Genomic DNA, 12,536 nt, shown 5'->3' with positions numbered 1-12,536 from the left:
CCTTTGATAAATTCTCAACTTCCATCCAAGCTCTCTATTACATCATCTTACTCATAATTTGTGTGTGTTTCACAGAGACTTCCTCCCAAAGTTTTCTGTTCTTCGGCTCTAAACTATACTCTTCAATATCTAAATACATTGTGAAGCTGTCATTTTTGAATTTTACTTTATGCTCTTCTGGGTCAAACTGTTGCTTTCTAGCCTCTCTACTTGGTTTATTTCTCTGTTACATCCTTAAATAACTCCTCAGAAATTTGCTTGGGAACTAAGCCTTTCATATTCTTACCTGTCTCTTATTCTGCCTTCATATTTGAGTGATAGTTTGACTGGGTATAGAATTGAATTGAAGGTTGAAAGTAGAACTTCAGAACTTGGAAGTCATTCTTCCATTAATTTCTAGCAAGCAATGTTGCTGTCGAGAAGTGTGGTATAAATAAGGTTCCTTGTCCTTTCTCAGCAACCTGTGTTGTTTTTTTCTCTGAGAGCCATTGATATCTTTAAAAAAGAAAGTGTCTAATTTCATGATGATGGTTTCTGTAAGTTATAAAAATGATTGTGCTTGACACACTTTTAATATTATGATGTGATTTCTTCAGTTTTGGAGAGCTGTCTTTCGTTATTGTTCCTTTCCTTTGTTTTCTATGTTCTTTCTTCTTGCAACTGTTATTAGTTGGAAATTAATTTTATATTATTCCTCTCTTTTGACTTATCATATTCTCTGTCAAATTTTTCTTTTTCTTGGCAAAAGATTCTCAATTTTACATTCCAGTCTGTTGCTTTAAAAATTAGTAAGTATATTATTTTTATTAACTTCCCAGAAATCCTTCTTGTCCTGTTTTCATTCTACCCTGTCCTTGCCTTGTGAATACAAGACCTTCTATCCCTCAGAGAATATTGATTAATATCTACATCTAATTTCTCTTATTTTACTGAAAATATGTATGTTTCTCTACAATCATGGTTTCTGTTTATCTTTTTTTTTTTCTTAATTCTTGTATTGCATTACAAGATTTCCTCTGGCGATTGTCTTTATTATATTGAATTGCAGAATTATCCATCTAGAAATTCTGGGTTGGCCCAGCATATTTTAGAGCAGGATGTAGCAAAGTTGACCAGGAGCTCATTGTTTGTTGACAGGCAAGCTCATTTTATATTAATTTGGTGAGAGGTCAGATATTGACAGGAAGAACACATGCCAGAATTGTAAGGGCTTATTTGGGGCCACTGATATCTGCACAATTGCCTAATTCTCTCCAGAATGTTCATTTCATTCTTTAGAGACACATCCTCAGGTGTTGGTAGATAGATGCCCGGCTGCTGGTTCTTCCACTCTTGGGGTAGGTGTTTGTCTGAAAATTAATCCTTTTGTTTTTCAGTCCCCAGGCCCCTCCATGCCTTTTACCATCCACGTTGTCTCAGTGCTTTGCTGGTACATCGAATCCTTTTGCAGCTGATTTACTCTTTGTGCATTTTCTGAGCTTTGGCTTTTCTTCTGCTTTCCCAGTCACCACGTGATCTGCTTTTTGTCTTTCAGAAATTTCTTGAAATTTCTTATTTTCTGATGGCCTCCCTAAATGGCCTTTCATTTTTGGACATTAATAAACATTTTTAGTACCCTCTTAGGTAGGAAGAAAAATGCACATGCTGCCATTTTGAATTGAAAGCTCCCAGTTTTTCCTCTTTATTTTCTTTTTGTTTATGCAACATTTTCAGTGTTGTTGATTTCCAATTATTAATGAAAGCAAATCTAGACACACCATTATAAAACTGTGTGTTTATTGGGGAAGAATCTAGCTGGCAAGCTAAATTGGAGACCTAACACAATAAATCTCCCAAATGATAAATGTTAGTGTCGGATTTGAGCAAGAGTTTGAGCTGGGAACCTGTAGGTCAGTGCTTATGTGCAGAACACCGGTAGGGGGCAGAGGACGGATCCTGCTCTTTGTGGCTTATAGTCATCTCAATCTGAGAATTAGTACTTTTCTGGGAGATACATGGGTTCAGTATGTAGTGTCACATTGTGATTTAGATTATGACAAAGAATACAATTTCTGATGAATTTGTGTCTGAGGCCTTCAGGCCTAGCCCGTTCCCTGCCTGATACTTGTCATGTAGGGTATGGGGAAAAAGATGTCCTCATCTTTCACTAAGAAGGTTTGAGCTAGTCCAGGTAACAAACCTCTGTCATTTGTCCTGTGTCCTGAATCTGCTGTCCCTGACTGAAGCCTCATGCTCTTCTTATTTCTCATCCCTTCACATTCTAAAGTCATTATATCTGGTGTCTATAATCCTGGGAAGCCACCAACTGTGAATTGACCCAGTTGAACAGCCCAGAGAGAGGGTGGGAGTCTCTTAAGAATTTTCAAGTTTTCACTTAAGATTGGAAACTTTTGTTTCCTCCTGTTTTGATCATACACAAGGTAAACAGAGATGTATCTACACCCAATGGGAAGGAAGATGGTCCCTGCTTTTGACGAGCTGATTGTGTCAGGAGGCCTGATGCTCACCATTTCATGTTGGGTCATGTCAGCCCTTCAGCTGTCAGCTTCACACCTCCCTTCCTACATCTCCTCTGAGATCAAACCTTGTTGTGTGAATCACCATGGAGGTTTAGTTGATTAGTAGAAATGCAATATGCAGAACGGGTTTGTCATTGGGAGTCAATGAATGGCTTCAGGTGCCTCTCTGCATTCTGTCATATATGCTATGTCAGGTGATTGATAACTGGGCACATTGTCAAGATGCTGAGTATAATTTATTTCTTGCCATGATGGCAACACTGGGTGAAGAGTCTTTTTTTTTTTGTAAGAGTCTTTTGTCATTTGAGGGATATGGCTTTGTTTTTTTGTTTGTTTGTTTGTTTGTTTTTGGAATCTTATTGGGATAATAGTTTTATTTGTAAGATAATGAAAATCTCAGAGATAGGCACATCCTTAACTGTGAGGGTTGGATGGGAGGGTGTAGGATATCCACTCAGTGGATAAATATTTGATAACGGGTTAAAATTCTTTCAAAAGTTGCACATCCTTGTCATCTTTGAATTACATAATGAAAACAAATATGTACAAAATTTCATGCCTTACATTATTTGATAACTCAATTTGCTGGTTCAGCAAGAAAAAAATATAGAGACTTTATGCTAGTGGAATTAATTATGCCTAAGACAATCAATACTAGCCATGAGGAATGATTAGGCCTAGACTCACACTAAAAGACTCCCACTCTTTGAGTTACCTAGGAAAAATAGTGCGAAATTTGTTTTTAACACTGATAGTGTGTTTGTGTCTCAAAATACCATAGAATAATGAGTCCAAAAAAAAAAAAAAAAAGAATAATGAGTCCACAAGTCCCTAAAGATTTTAAAATAAAAATAAATACATCCAAAGAAATATAAATGAAAATATCTGGAAATAAGTTGAAATCAGATCAGATGCCAAGCAAATGGAATCCTAAGGACTGTTAGTTTTGGAAAATATGTTTATGGCAATAATTTCATGTTTCTAATGTAACTATTAACCAAGTCAGCTGTGTGGAGCTGCGAGCCATTCCTAGAAGCGACTGGAGAATCTGGACAAAATTAAACCAAAGGCAGAGGACATTGGAAAGACAATGTCTCTACAGGTGGTGGAATGGAGGACAGGAGTGGCTGGGAATTGTGGTCACACATGCCTTGTGGAGTCGAGTTGGTATGGCAGCTTGGGTTGGGATCAGGCCATCTGCCTCATCATTTCTCTTCGGCATGAAATTCAGACAAAATGAGATAAGGCCCATAAGGAGGTAGGAGGCAGAGGTCTAAGGAAATGTGCTGGGAAATCAGATGTGGATAGCATCTGACGATGTGGACAGCACAACGTCTTTGTGGATCACAAAACTCACCCTAGGACCTTATGAGACTGGCCTTCACTCCTCTGTGATGTTAGGTTGAAAGGGAAATTAGCTACTCAAGAATGTGGCCCCTTTTGAGGGTCCTAATGGAGGGGCTGGACTTGAACATTGACCTCTAGTAGGGGAAAGTGGCTTTTGAACAAGAAATCTAACATCCCCTCGTTGGTCCCCTCTGTCACCTTTGTCCCTGACTCCAGTTACCACTGGAGTGGTACTGTTTACAGTTGTCCTTGAGAGGGTGGGATGCAGTGCCATGCCACAGCAAGTCAGCCAGGAGAAACCCTATTGAAGAGAATAAAAGGGCCCCAGAGAAGTGAAAACTACTCCTGCCCATGGGACTCTCAGTGGAGAAGTGCCTGCCTCTGCTTGTAGGGAAGCATTTCCTTAGAGAAGAAAGAACTAAGCGCTTGTTAACAAACTAACACTACTTGACCCAGAGTTGGGGTGGGGTGGGGCGGGGGACAAAGAACCTCGAAACTAAAGGACCTGTAGCCTGATATTAACATTAACTTAAAAGTGGCAGCCTCTGAAATTCAGTCTGCAGAGAAGCCTGTTGTCTAGTGATAAGAACAGACCATCATTTGATGGCCAACATGTATCTTCCCCATTGGGTTATTATTCATACTGGGCTCAAATTCTGTTAGGTGCTCCGTCTCTCTGGCATGGCCATCAGCCAAATCCACTGTGCAGGGACCCGAGTTCACCCTGCCAGACCTGGTATTGCTCTTAAGCCAGAGATGCCTGCCTGCATTGGCTGCTAGATGCACGCATTTTTGCCCTTCATCCTCTTTTGGTTGTGATCCATTATCTACACCCGTCTTTATTCCCAATGACCTTGCCTCATTCCCTGTGATGCAGTAGACACCACCACTCTTTCCTGAGAATTGATTAGTATCTGAAATTTTAAAATATGACAGAAGGAGAAGAACTCTTCTGCACAAGCACACTAGACAACATATTAGCCTTGAAAGAATGAATTCGAGACATCTCAGTGGTGATGACCTACATTGCTTGTCTAACTGCAACTTCCTATATATCCGAGACCTCTGGCAGCTGACAGTTGGGTCACTGCTCCCGTTAGTTCTGAACACTCGAGGCTAATACTGGTTGAGTTTTGCTCCATGGTGGGGTACGGCTTTGACCACCAAAGGTTCACAAATACAATTGAGGGTTAAGATGAGGAATATGAGTAGCACAATAGGCTGAATTGCAATGAAAGCGCTTGGCAGCCTGTCAAATGATGTGTGGGGCGAGGCACGATCTGGTGGCTCAGAGTTGGTGCTGTCTTTTCAACAGAGGGCCCTTTTGTGTGCACTATGTGTGTTTTTGTGAAGACCCTCAAAACATATTGTGTTTCTAAGACTTAGACATGCCTCTGAATTGGAGTCTTGTTATTTGTGCTAAAGGGAAAGATCATTAGATGAATAGAAGCTCCCAAACCACTCTCAAGACTTTTTCATATATGACCTCATCTGATCATGGTGTCATGCAGCAGATTTTGGTAAATTAGAATAAACTAGGATACACATCTGACTGAACGGATACTGAGTGCCTTCTGTGTGCCCAGGTGCTGAGCTACGAGAGCAAATGAAAGAGAGCCTGCAATTCTCTGGAGGGTGAGTTGTTGGGGGAGATCCACGTGCAAGCCTGTATGGGGCGCTCCACGAAGCAGAGATGGGGTCAGGACTGCAGACCGGCTTCTCGTCGGAGAGCTATTTCCAAATCATCATAAATATCTTTGCTATGGAATAATATTTCAAACTAATAATTCAGAAGAACAAAGCCTTCTCAATTCCTTGTCTCTTACATATTCACATTTGAATAGTAAAAAAGTATTCAACAAAATTTTTACATAATTCTGCATTTTTATTTCATATGCCTGGCAGCACTTCTTTCTTTTAGCCATAATATTAAATCCCATCCTTTTGGGGGAAATGCTCCCCATATGTCTTCCCTCCATCCCCCAACCTACCACACTCATTCTATCTTTTGCTTTGAAGATGGGAATTGCCGTCTCCTTCCTGGACCACGGGGGTTGGTCTGGTTGCAGATTCACGGATGCCCGTGCTTGGAGTTGTGTCGTTGCTTCTAGATCGTTGATCTTCTCCCATTAGACTCCTTCAGAGGAAGCTCCTTCAGAGCAGAGACCTTCTCTGTCTTCTTCCTGCCCCGTCCCTTCTGCCTGGAATATGTCTGCTGTGTTGGGGGCGCTCAACCAACATTTGTTCGGGATACATGGGTGAGTTGACTTGCTGACTGAGTGAACGAATGGACATGTGGCCCAAAGTGGGAACCTCCCTAGGACTTTTCTGGTAGCCTCAGGATCAGAGGTCTGTCTTTGTATTCATTCTCAAGTTGCAGGGGGAATAGCACAGAACTTGTGGTGGCTGCACCCCCACATCCAAATGAGTTGGAGGGAAGAAGATGGCATGGGAGGAGAGAAGCTGTTCGGGGAGGTTGGCTGGTCTCTGCCTCCAGCTGCCCCCAGGTTCAGCAATACCTCCTTTCTCACCAGTAACATGAGCCAGAAAGTTCCCCTTTTGGATAAATAGGCTTTTGTCACATGCAACCAAGGAAACCTGATAACCCAACCCATCGAGTCAGCAACTAAAAGAGTCTGCTTAAAGTGACACATACTCAGATTTTTCTTTTTATCTCTACTGTGAAGATAATATCCTTCTTTCTCTAAGGCTATTTATAAAAGACCAAATCACATCCTGTGGATGAAAATGCTCTGCAAACTCCAGTCATTTTATGCGTGTGGGTTACTGCTGTTTGCTCTGATACCTTAGAAACGTCGCTTAAGTTGAATCTGAACATAACTTCTCGTCTGTGAAACGAGCAGTCTTCTCTGGATGCTCTCCTGGCCTCAACCATTCCTTTCCACTGCTCCATGGTCTTGGGATCAGAGATGTATGGTGGCCTCCGTCCAGCCTTCCTTCTGACACGGGAATCATCATCTCATTAATTCTCTTCCTGCCTAAAAAAGCAATCTTCCTTGCCTCTCGCTTCCTCCCCCTCACCTCCACACTTTGCTTTTCTCCTTAGGACCCAGCTTCCTCGCGTTCCTTGCCCAGCTCCAGCTTCTTCCTTGCCCTGCCACACTGGAGTTTCCACCTCCGAAGCATCACCAGAAGAACCCCAAAGATCTGCCAGTGGTCTGCTGACCATGACTGCCTGTGCACCTGAGTGTGTGTGCGTGTGCCTAAGTGTGCCTGAGTGGGGGGTGGCTGTGAGCCCATGGCCCTCGCTGCTGCCGGCTGCGTCATACCCGTTCTTGGAGGCCGAGCTGGGTTCCTGCAGCCCCCCACCCCATCCACCCCACCTACGGGCTTCCCCTCTGCAGCCTGCCACCTTGCCCTGGCTTGAGCACGCACCTTCCCAGCCGGCTCTGCGTGGGCCCAGGTACGCCTGACGATTACGTGCTGTGTTCTACGCCTGGAACCATGTTTCTGAGGAGCAGTTCAAAACCAAAGGCTCTTTCCGTGTCTGTCCTGTCCTGTCCTGAGGTCTGGAAGATGTCCTGCATGTCCGGAAAGCCTAAGCGCTGGCAGCTGAGGTGTACAGTGAAACGTTTCCTTCTTCCCATCAAAATCTGAGAAATAGCCGGCCGGACTGATCCCCTTCCCACGAGACCCACGCGAGGGCCTCGATGTTAATTGCCTGTAACCTGCCGTAGTCCCTCATTTTTTCCCTTTCTACGATAACTAATATGTAAACTATGATTGCACTTGGACGTTACTTTCACTTAGATTCTATTATTGAGGCCCGGCACGTGAGAGGGCCATAACCCGCTTCATTAGCAGACCACTCACGCCGGGTGTCGGACGGAGGTGCTTGTCCGTGTGAGTCACACCGGCAAATGTGACATATTGCTCGGCCGACGTTGACACGTGAGGATGAGAACAATGGTGAGCGTATAATTAAACAGAAAATCCAACCCTGGTGCAATGGAGAAAGTAGAAGTTCTGGACGATCATAATAGTAATCTTCCGATGTATGAAGCCCCCCGGCCCCGTGGACCTGATACCATAGCGTGGGGGTTTGTGAAGGTACATGGCGCTGGGGGCGCACCTCCCTCCCATCGTTCCCAAGGGGTGTCTCTGCACATCCCCTTCGGCGCATCGCTGCCCTCCTCCCTGTGGACTCCAGTGGCAGCATTGCAAGGCCAAGGGTCACGCTGGACGTGGCTCATAAGGGTCAGGTGTGCTCAGAGCTCCCACCAGGGCACCGACAAGCCTTGGCAAGGAGCTGGCTTTCCTTGTTCTCCTATCACGTTTTGTACAGAGACGTCCCCCGAGCCGTGCCTGGCCCTGCGGAAATGGACAGACGGGACACGAACCCTGACGTGCCCTGTGCTGAGCACCCAGGGGCCCGGGGCCTGAGAATCCTGGTACCACAGATCCACAAACGGGTGCCGGAGGCTCTGTCTTCACCATGCAGAGGTCTGACCTTGAAGGAATGTGGAGGCCAAGCCTCCCCGGAGGGTCCCCAACCGAGCCCCAGCAGGCTCCTGGGTTGGGGGACAAGCCTGGGGGGCCCCTCCCACTTTGGCAGTGCTTTCGGCTGCTGCCCCCCCCCCCCAGCCCGTGCTGGCATTCACCTCTTGGGCCTCATGTCCTCGAGCTGGGGGCCTATGGGGACACAGAGAGTGACCCTGCTGTCCTCATCTCATGCGTGGGGGGCGTCTACCTGCTTCGGGTCTCCTGCGGAAGCTGGGGGGCTGTTGGGGGGATGTGGAGCTCACGGCCCTCGTCTGGCCCAGCCAGGGTCCGGGTATGGGGGGGCCCTCCCTCTTCTCTGACGTGGGCTCCTGCAACATGAGCTCCAACCCCGGGCCGCTGCAGCGTGGCCACCTTCCCCACCTTCCCCGCCGGCTGGGGACCCATGGGAGCCCGAGCTGCTGTCGGATTCCAGTGCGGAGGCTGAGATGGAGGGTGGGGACGCGGGTGGAAAGGGGCAGCCACTGCCACGCCCGAGGCCTTATTCCCCAAGGCGGGTGTCCCCCTCAGCCTCCCGGTCACTGGTCCCCGGGGCCATGGTCAGGACGCGTCTGTCTTGCCCTGAGCCGTCAAGCGTGGCAGGGTGCGCTGGGGAGACGCCGGCCCGATGCCGAGTCCTCGGCCCGGAGCTGGCCTGGCTGCTGACTGAAAGGACACTGGGTCCACGGCCCATGACGTCCCGCTCCCTCTGGGTGAGCACCGCCGACTCGGAGCCACGGCAGGCCCTGAGCTCCCAGGGAGCACCTCCCTCGCGAAGCCCCTCGGGATTGCTCCCCCCGTGGACGGTCAGCCCTGCGGCCCCAACGCCCCGGGCACTTATTACACACGATCTGCTGATTCCTTTCTCCTGAGCTACCTGGGGTCCCAGCGAGCATGGACGGTTCGTGCCTGACTCTCCCGTAGGGGCTCAGACAGACCTGGGGCCCTCACGCTTCTGAAGATCGAGGGCTGGTGGGCACGGAGGTGGGTCGCAGGCTCATGTCCCTGGATTCGAAGCGCCTCTCCAGCTGGTGAGACCCTTGCCCGCCCGCCCCCTCCCTCCTGTTTTACCCTCCTCAGGAGGGTGCCCCCAGGGCGGCTGCAGGCATGTCCTGGTGCCTCCTCGTGGAAGCACCCAGAATGCAGAAGGCTCCAGGGCTAGGGTAATAGGAGCTCGCCCACCTGTTTTCCTACCTGCCGCGGCCTACAGGAAATGCTGCACCAGCTGCGTGGGGCACAGTAGTGCTCTTGACGTGAGTGGGCCAGGGTGGTTCCGGCCCGAGGGTGGCTCGGGTCGAGGGCAGTGTGCACAGTCCCGCACAGTCTGCACCCCCGGGGCACGGCCGACACACTCCCTGCATGGGGTTGCCTGCCCTGGGTCCGCTGAGAAACCGCCGGGCTACAGCGCGACTCTCCTTTCTGGAAGGTTCTCCTTATAGCCCGCTGCGGAATCCAGAGGTGCTGCCGGGGGGCTTCCTTGGCCAGTTTGGAGGATGTCGTGTCCTCCGGGAGGGGACGGCAGCAGGACCTGGGGACCATTGCCAGGCTCCGGGGACCCTCAGCCTCACCTGGCCCTTGTGGCTGTCGAATCTGAGTCTCAGGTCCTTGTCAACTCTCTTATCTTACAGACGGGGAAAGCGAGGCCCACACGACGTCCCTGGGGAGTACGGCCAGGCTTAGGTTCTGGATCGTCGGCAGCCCCCGCGGAGTGGGCTTGGCCCCTTCCTCTGTGTCTGCCGTTGGTGCGGGAGGCTGTGGACGGACAGACAGGTTGTCGCCCCCTTCAGCTGTGCTGCCTGAGCTCGGGGGCACCAGGTGTCCTCACCTGGGTCTTGGTTTCTCTTTCTCTGGGTTAGAGGAGAGTCAGACTATGGCTCTGTCACGGTCTTCACTGCTCTAACGTGGAAGGGCGCTTCAGCGTTTGGCACGCGTCTCCGATTGCTCAGTGTGGTCTGCGAGGGGGTGAGCCCCCACCTCACGTCCTGGGGCCGGGGCTCTGGGTGGGGTCTGGGGGTCGGCCGATGCCCACCCCTCCCTCCAGGCCCCTGAAGCTGCTCTCTGCGGCCACAAAGGGACCAGCCGGGCACCATAGGGCAGAAGGTGACACCAGCATGGCCTGGCCCCGGTTCTGTGCCGCCCCCTCCCACCCACACCCTGGAGGGATCTGGAGTCTTCTCTCTTCTCCTTCTCCTCCTCCCTCTCCCTCCTCCTTCTTTTTGCTTTTTTTTTTTTTTTTTAAGATTTTATTTATGTATTCAGGAGAGAGAGAGAGAGAGAGAGAGACAGAGACAGAGACACAGGCAGAGGGAGAAGCAGGCTCCATGCAGGGAGCCTGATGGGGGACTCGATCTCGGGACTTCAGGATTATGCACTGAGCCAAAGGCAGGTGCTAAACCGCTGAGCCACCCGGGGATCCCCTCTTTTTGTCTCTTTTGAAGCAGGGCCTGCTACTCGTGGGAAATGCCTTTGTTCGCCCGGTTTCCACCCAGGCCAGCCCTATGTGTGCCCTGCTGGGCCCAGGGCTGGGCCTTCAGAGGCAGCAGGGCGGCTCCTTTGGAGATGGTGAGGCAGCGGCAAGACAAGGATTCCTTCTGGAACCGTCTTGGTAGATCTGGGCAGGACTAACACAAGCAGACCCGGTCTTCCCATCTCCCCACAAGCTGAGGAAGTCAGCAGGTGGCCCGCATGAGGGGACACCGCCCGGGCCACGCGCTCAGTCGCCGAGCCCGTGGAATATTCCTTTCCATCCGGGATGGGGCGCCCTCGCCCTCCCGGCTCACCTAGGTCCCGTGAATCAAATAGCAGCTCCCTTGCTTGTGGCATCCAGGCCTAACCCGAGCTCACTTGAACTTGGTGGGGAAATAAAATGCTTCATCCCATCAATACTCTTCAAGAGAGCTCTTCAAAGGTGTGATCAAAGGGTCAGTGGCCTGCCCACTGCTCGGGCCCTCGCACGTCTGGGGAAGGACCTCTCGGCTCCCGGCTTTGAACCCTGCGTCTCCCTCGCTCCCAGAGCCCCCGCACAGCAATAACTTATTACAATGGAGTGTTTTCAATTGTGCATAAGGGGGAGGGCATCCAAACAGGGGAGCCCGAAGCAGCATCTCTTAGAGAACAAACACATTGTGGAGCCGGTTTCTCTTGATTTGAGTTAAAAAAAAAAAAAAAAAAAAAAGAGAGATTGAGAGAGAGAGAGTCGAGGTTTGCATTTTTCTCCACAGAAGGGTGCAGGTGGACGGCCAAGACCCGTCCCCGGGGAGGTTAACCGGTGACCCTCTTCTCCCCGCCCCCCCCCACCCCCCCCCGAGCCTCTAACAGTAGAACGGGCAAGAGGGAGCTGTGCCCCGGGGTGGGTGCCGGGCCTGGTGCTGAGTGCACCCCAGGGCGTGGGCGCAGGGCAGAGGGACGCGAGGTTCCACCCCCACGCATCCTCGTAAAGGCAGGAAGGGGCCAGCGCTGTGGGCGCACCGCTCGCTGCACTGTGTCCGTGAGCACGTGTGGGGATCCGATCCACCTGCCAGGCATCTCCTCCTCCCGCGACCCTGGAGCTCCTTGAGATGGTCCACATGGGAGCCCTTCCTGGCCTGGTCCCGGCTGCCTTCCCCCCCTTTGTCATCTGTTCCGGGAAGCCGCTTGCTCGCTCTTCTGTACCGTTGAGGATTCGGGCACCATGGGTTCGAGGGGCAAGTCCTTCCCCCTCTGCAAGCTGTGCCCACCTCCCAGCAGCTCCCCGTGAGCCCTTCTGCCCCGTGGGTTAGGGAACCAAGCCCCATCAACACACCCTTAGCAGATAGTTTCCTACCCTCAACCTTGGCCATGAGCCATCTGGGTAAGGCCCATGCCTTGCTCCTCTTTGAGTCTCCAGGCCTAGAGGGGGGCAGAGGGTGGGGCTCAGGTGTGTTTGTTACGTAGTGGGTGCTCAGGTTCACTTAAGGGACACCCACTTTGCTTTTGGTGGGGGATTTGTGCCCCAGACACTTTGCTCTTGACAACGCTGCCACCGATGGCATGAGGCTGGGCAGGGCTTCCTAACAGGGCCGGCGTGGGGCAGCCGCTCAGAGCCAGGCTTACTAGGACCTGGCACCCACTGGCGGGACCTGCCCTAGCACCGAGCACTGGGGGAGGCCGTCCCCCCGGGTGCACCTCAGGAGGGGAGGGTGATTGCAGTCG

This window comes from Canis lupus, chromosome 28 (genome assembly GCF_011100685.1).
Source record: "Canis lupus familiaris isolate Mischka breed German Shepherd chromosome 28, alternate assembly UU_Cfam_GSD_1.0, whole genome shotgun sequence".
Classification (NCBI taxonomy): Eukaryota; Metazoa; Chordata; class Mammalia; order Carnivora; family Canidae; genus Canis; species Canis lupus.
This window is presented reverse-complemented; position numbering follows the sequence as displayed.